General features: G+C 34.9%; 1 pseudogene; it reads left to right on the top strand.

Moving 5' to 3' along the window:
- The first annotated feature begins 307 nt into the window (after positions 1-307).
- The window catches only part of LOC139841293 (uncharacterized), a 44,660-nt pseudogene continuing 37,388 nt past the window's right edge, over positions 308-7,579 (top strand).

Below are 7,579 nucleotides of genomic sequence, written 5' to 3'. Positions count from 1 at the left end.
AAACATACTAACATACTAGAAATGCGTCATTTTTTAACAACTATGACTTATTGAAAATAGAGTACGGGCTCAAATAGAGTACACAGTTTTATATATGCTCGAATTTCATAAACCCCAGTAAACATTTCTCTTAATTTTAGTACGTTTTGTGGTCCGATTCCAGCTTCAATTATACAAAATCATGTGTTCAATTTTTTACCCTTTGAAACACTAGTTTGTTTCAATTCAAATGAAATTGAGTGATTTTTTGCGTTACTATATTTTTACATATACGATTAGTGTATCTGTTTCATTTTTGTCTGATTGAATGGGCGATCTTGGTATGGATGAGGATCGCTCGTATCTGCCGCCATTTGCTGCTCCGTTGAATAATCCGGATCCAGATTCGGTTCGGGTTGAGGCGTGGGCCGTAGCTGAAGACCCGGTGTAGTGACCCGAACTTTTCCATGTTTATATATATTAATTGAGATTGATATTTACATGATTAAATGTTTCCAACATGTTAAGCAATCAAACTTTTTAAGACTTGATTAATTGAAATATGTTTCATATAGACAATTGACCACCCAAATTGACCGGTGATTCACGAACGTTAAAACTTGTAAAAACTATATGATGACATATATATGGATATATATATAGTTAACATGATACTATGATAAGTAAACATATCATTAAGTATATTAACAATGAACTACATATGTAAAAACAAGACTACTAACTTAATGATTTTTAAACGAGACATATATGTAACGATTATCGTTGTAAAGACATTTAATGTATATATATCATATTAAGAGATATTCATACATGATAATATAATAATTTAAAATCTCAATTGATATTATAAACATTGGGTTAACAACATTTAACAAGATCGTTAACCTAAAGGTTTCAAAACAACACTTACATGTAACGACTAACGATGACTTAACGACTCAGTTAAAATGTATATACATGTAGTGTTTTAATATGTATTTATACACTTTTGAAAGACTTCAATACTCTTATCAAAATACTTCTACTTAACAAAAATGCTTACAATTACATCCTCGTTCAGTTTCATCAACAATTCTACTCGTATGCACCCGTATTCGTACTCGTACAATACACAGCTTTTAGATGTATGTACTATTGGTATATACACTCCAATTATCAGCTCTTAGCAGCCCATGTGAGTCACCTAACACATGTGGGAACCATCATTTGGCAACTAGCATGAAATATCTCATAAAATTACAAAAATATGAGTAATCATTCATGACTTATTTACATGAAAACAAAATTACATATCCTTTATATCTAATCCATACACCAACGACCAAAAACACCTACAAACACTTTCATTCTTCAATTTTCTTCATCTAATTGATCTCTCTCAAGTTCTATCTTCAAGTTCTAAGTATTCTTCATATATTCTACAAGTTCTAGTTACATAAAATCAAGAATACTTTCAAGTTTGCTAGCTCACTTCCAATCTTGTAAGGTGATCATCCAACCTCAAGAAATCTTTGTTTCTTACAGTAGGTTATCATTCTAATACAAGGTAATAATCATATTCAAACTTTGGTTCAATTTCTATAACTATAACAATCTCATTTCAAGTGATGATCTTACTTGAACTTGTTTTCGTGTCATGATTCTGCTTCAAGAACTTCGAGCCATCCAAGGATCCGTTGAAGCTAGATCCATTTTTCTATTTTCCAGTAGGTTTATCCAAGGAACTTAAGGTAGTAATGATGTTCATAACATCATTCGATTCATACATATAAAGCTATCTTATTCGAAGGTTTAAACTCGTAATCACTAGAACATAGTTTAGTTAATTCTAAACTTGTTCGCAAACAAAAGTTAATCCTTCTAACTTGACTTTTAAAATTAACTACACACATGTTCTATATCTATATGATATGCTAACTTAATGATTTAAAACCTGGAAACACGAAAAACACCGTAAAACCGGATTTACGCCGTCGTAGTAACACCGCGGGCTGTTTTGGGTTAGTTAATTAAAAACTATGATAAACTTTGATTTAAAAGTTGTTATTCTGAGAAAATGATTTTTATTATGAACATGAAACTATATCCAAAAATTATGGTTAAACTCAAAGTGGAAGTATGTTTTCTAAAATGGTCATCTAGACGTCGTTCTTTCGACTGAAATGACTACCTTTACAAAAATGACTTGTAACTTATTTTTCCGACTATAAACCTATACTTTTCTGTTTAGATTCATAAAATAGAGTTCAATATGAAACCATAGCAATTTGATTCACTCAAAACGGATTTAAAATGAAGAATTTATGGGTAAAACAAGATTGGATAATTTTTCTCATTTTAGCTACGTGAAAATTGGTAACAAATCTATTCCAACCATAACTTAATCAACTTGTATTGTATATTATGTAATCTTGAGATACCATAGACACGTATACAATGTTTCGACCTATCATGTCGACACATCTATATATATTTCGGAACAACCATAGACACTCTATATGTGAATGTTGGAGTTAGCTATACAGGGTTGAGGTTGATTCCAAAATATATATAGTTTGAGTTGTGATCAATACTGAGATACGTATACACTGGGTCGTGGATTGATTCAAGATAATATTTATCGATTTATTTCTGTACATCTAACTGTGGACAACTAGTTGTAGGTTACTAACGAGGACAGCTGACTTAATAAACTTAAAACATCAAAATATATTAAAAGTGTTGTAAATATATTTTAAACATACTTTGATATATATGTATATATTGTTATAGGTTCGTGAATCAACCAGTGGCCAAGTCTTACTTCCCGACGAAGTAAAAATCTGTGAAAGTGAGTTATAGTCCCACTTTTAAAATCTAATATTTTTGGGATGAGAATACATGCAGGTTTTATAAATGATTTACAAAATAGACACAAGTACGTGAAACTACATTCTATGGTTGAATTATCGAAATCGAATATGCCCCTTTTTATTAAGTCTGGTAATCGAAGAATTAGGGAACAGACACCCTAATTGACGTGAATCCTAAAGATAGATCTATTGGGCCTAACAAACCCCATCCAAAGTACCGGATGCTTTAGTACTTCGAAATTTATATCATATCCGAAGGGTGTCCCGGAATGATGGGGATATTCTTATATATGCATCTTGTTAATGTCGGTTACCAGTTGTTCACCATATGAATGATTTTTATCTCTATGTATGGGATGTGTATTGAAATATGAAATCTTGTGGTCTATTATTATGATTTGATATATATAGGTTAAACCTATAACTCACCAACATTTTTGTTGACGTTTTAAGCATGTTTATTCTCAGGTGATTATTAAGAGCTTCCGCTATCGCATACTTAAATAAGGACGAGATTTGGAGTCCATGCTTGTATGATATTATGTAAAAACTGCATTCAAGAAACTCATTTTGTTGTAACATATTTGTATTGTAAACCATTATGTAATGGTCGTGTGTAAACAGGATATTTTAGATTATCATTATTTGATAATCTACGTAAAGCTTTTTAAACCTTTATTTATGAAATAAAGGTTATGGTTTGTTTTAAAAATGAATGCAGTCTTTAAAAAACGTCTCATATAGAGGTCACAACCTCGCAACGAAATCAATTAATATGGAACGTTTTTAATCAATAAGAACGGGACATTTCAGTTGGTATCCGAGCGTTGGTCTTAGAGAACCAAAAAATTTGCATTAGTGTGTCTTATCGAGTTTGTTAGGATGCATTAGTGAGTCTGGACTTCGACCGTGTTTTCTTTAAAAATGATTGCTTAACATTTTTGTTGGAAACTATATATTTTTAACATATGAATATTATGTGATATATTAATCTCTTAACGTGTTTGATATTATGTGATAGATGTCTACCTCTAGAACAAGTCCCATTGACTCACCTAATAATAATGAAGAGTCAAAAGTAAATTGGAATGATTCGTGGACTGATTCACAAGTTCCCGAAGAGGAACCGGAAGAAGAGTCGGAACCAGAAGAAGAATCGGAACCGGAAGAAGAATCGGAACCGGATGAAGAAATAGAACCGGTGGGGGAAATAATAAAACGGTTAAGTAAAAGAAAATCCTCAACCAACCGACCAAGGTTAATTATGGTCAATGGTGTTTCCGCCAAGGAAGCAAAATATTGGGAGGATTACCAATTCTCCGATGAATCGGATTCCGACGAGAATTCCGATGATGTTATAGAAATTACCCCAACTGAATTTAAAAAGGCAAAAGAAAATAATAAGGGAAATGGCATAAAAATAGAGAAATCTAATTCCAACCCCGATGAACTTTATATGTATCGTCAACCCCCGAAGTCCTTAAGTTGTAACAATGACCCGGGAACCTCTAAACCACCAGGTTTTTTCTAAACCAATGTGGAAAACGACGGCTCGTATTAGGGGAACATCATATATCCCTAGAAACTTGGCAAAACGAACCAAAACCGAAGAAGAAGAAACAAGCGAGTCGGAATAAGATCGTTGTATTCGTGTGGTGTAATATATGTAATATAGTGTGCTTATGCTTTATGATATATGTAAAAATTGCTTGTATTAATAAGTATTTTTTTTATGAATCTAACACTTGTCTATTTTACAGTATAAAAACACAAAATGGATAGACAACCCAATATTTTAAGAGACCTACCCGGAGACATGATTGATGAAATCTTGTCTAGAGTCGGTCAGAATTCTTCGGCACAACTATTTAAGGCGAGATCAGTTTGTAAGACATTCGAAGAACGTTCCAAGAATGCCTTGGTTTATAAAAGGCTTTCGTTCGAAAGATGGGGGATATCACATTGGGAAATCCATAAGTTACGATGTGTTTACTTTGACGCATATATTGCGGGGAACCCAAATGCTATTTTACGCAATGGGTTAAGAAATTATTTTGACTCAATATATCCGAATATTGGACTTCGTGATTTAGAAAAAGCGGCTAACATGCAACATAAAGAAGCATGTTATGCTTACGGATTAGTAATGTTCGCTTCTCACCAAAGTGAGAACAAGAACATCGGGCTACAACTATTAAACAAAACGTTCCCACAAGTGACGGAGTCGGTAATTGGGGTAAGAAATGAGGTTTTTAGATTGTTACGGGACTGTTGGACATTACGTAACCCTCGTCCCTTTGACGACGTTACAACACGCTGTCTTATTAACGGCCATAACGGTTATGTTCCACAAGACCAAGGATGGGAAGTAATCCTAGTAAAACCAGAATGCATGACTTGTTTCTGGACGTATGAATTACGTGTCTTTATTGCCTTTGCTGAACGACTTGTGTACTAGCTAGAATTATCTTCACAACCATCTTGTATCAAATTTATTGTGTGCTATATTTCATGCTATATGTAAAATAAGCGGTATTGTAAGTTTGTAAAATATTGTATAAAAGTTTGACCGCGAAATATTATTATAATCAGTTTTTCATATAGAATTGTAGTAGTTGAATTGTATATTAGCTACTAAGTATGAACTTAACGGGTAGGTACTACCCGAATTTAAACTTATAAAATGCTAATATGAAGAAAAAGCTTTTATAAATGAGTTCATATTATGCTACGAAATACTATTAACTACTCTTAATATTCTGTATGATTAACTTGTTCCATTTGACTATTTTTGAAGGAAATGGCACCAACTACTCGACACACCGTGAATATGAATGAAGAGGAATTCCGTACTTTTCTAGCTTCAAACATAGCCGCAGTACAGGCTGCGCTACATACCAACAATAACCTTGGATCTGGCAGTACAGGAAATCGTGTAGGATGCACCTACAAAGAATTCACTGCCTGCAAACCTTTGGAATTTGATGGAACCGAAGGACCGATCGGATTGAAATGGTGGACCGAGAAGGTCGAATCGGTGTTTGCCATAAGTAAGTGTACTGAAGAGGACAAAGTGAAGTACGCTACGCATACCTTCACAGGTTCTGCGTTAACATGGTGGAATACCTATCTAGAGCAAGTGGGACAAGATGATGCATACGCACTACCGTGGTCAGCATTCAAGCACTTGATGAACGAGAAGTACCGTCCCAGAACCGAGGTCAATAAGCTCAAGACAGAACTTAGAGGGTTACGAACCCAAGGATTTGATATTACCACGTACGAAAGACGATTCACAGAATTGTGCCTATTGTGTCCGGGAGCATTCGAAGATGAGGAAGAGAAGATCGACGCGTTTGTGAAAGGATTACCGGAAATAATCCAAGAAGATATAAGTTCACACGAGCCCGCCTCCATACAACAGGCATGTAGAATGGCTCACAAACTAGTGAACCAGATTGAAGAAAGAATTAAAGAACAGACTGCTAAAGAGGCCAATGTGAAGCAAGTCAAAAGAAAGTGGGAGGAAAACGGTGATAAGAATCACCAATACAACAACAACAGCAATTACAACAATAATCGCAACAATTATCCCAACAATCGCAACATCAATCGTAACTACAACAAACGGCCCAACAACAACAACAACAACAACAACAACAACAACAGCAACTACAACAATCATCCCAACAACAATAATAACGGCAACAACAACAACAATCAGAAGCAGCTATGCCAAAGGTGTGAAAAGTATCACTCGGGGTTCTGCACCAAATTTTGCAACAAGTGTAAAAGAAATGGTCATGGCGCGGCGAAGTGTGAGGTCTACGGACCAGGGGTTAATAGAACGAAAGGAACAAATGGTGTCGGAACGAGTAATGGCGGAGCAAGTAGTGTCGGAGCAAGTTATGCCAATGTAGTTTGTTATAAATGTGAAAAATCGGGCCACATTATTAGAAATTGCCTGAACCAGGAGAACACGAATGGACAAGGCCGCGGAAGAGTTTTCAATATTAATGCGGCAGAGGCACAGGAAGACCCGGAGCTTGTTACGGGTACATTTCTTATTGACAATAAATCTGCTTACGTTTTATTTGATTCGGGTGCGGATAGAAGCTATATGAGTAGAGATTTTTGTGCTAAATTAAGTTGTCCATTGACGCCTTTGGATAGTAAATTTTTACTCGAATTAGCAAATGGTAAATTAATTTCAGCAGATAATATATGTCGGAATCGAGAAATTAAACTGGTTAACGAAACATTTAAGATTGATTTGATACCAGTAGAGTTAGGGAGTTTTGATGTGATAATCGGTATGGACTGGTTGAAAGAAGTGAAAGCAGAGATCGTTTGTTACAAAAATGCAATTCGCATTATACGAGAAAAAGGAAAACCCTTAATGGTGTACGGAGAAAAGGGCAACACGAAGCTACATCTTATTAGTAATTTGAAGGCACAAAAACTAATAAGAAAAGGTTGCTATGCTGTTCTAGCACACGTCGAGAAAGTACAAACTGAAGAAAAGAGCATCAATAATGTTCCCATTGCAAAAGAATTTCCTGATGTATTTCCGAAAGAATTACCGGGATTACCCCCACATCGATCCGTTGAATTTCAAATAGATCTTGTACCAGGAGCTGCACCAATAGCTCGTGCTCCTTACAGACTCGCACCCAGTGAGATGAAAGAACTGCAAAGCCAATTACAAGAACTTTTAGAGCGTGGTT

Source organism: Rutidosis leptorrhynchoides, chromosome 4 (assembly GCF_046630445.1).
Source record: "Rutidosis leptorrhynchoides isolate AG116_Rl617_1_P2 chromosome 4, CSIRO_AGI_Rlap_v1, whole genome shotgun sequence".
NCBI lineage: Eukaryota > Viridiplantae > Streptophyta > Magnoliopsida > Asterales > Asteraceae > Rutidosis > Rutidosis leptorrhynchoides.
The sequence above is the reverse complement of the archived record's forward strand: the minus strand, read 5'-3'. Positions and strand labels throughout refer to the sequence as shown.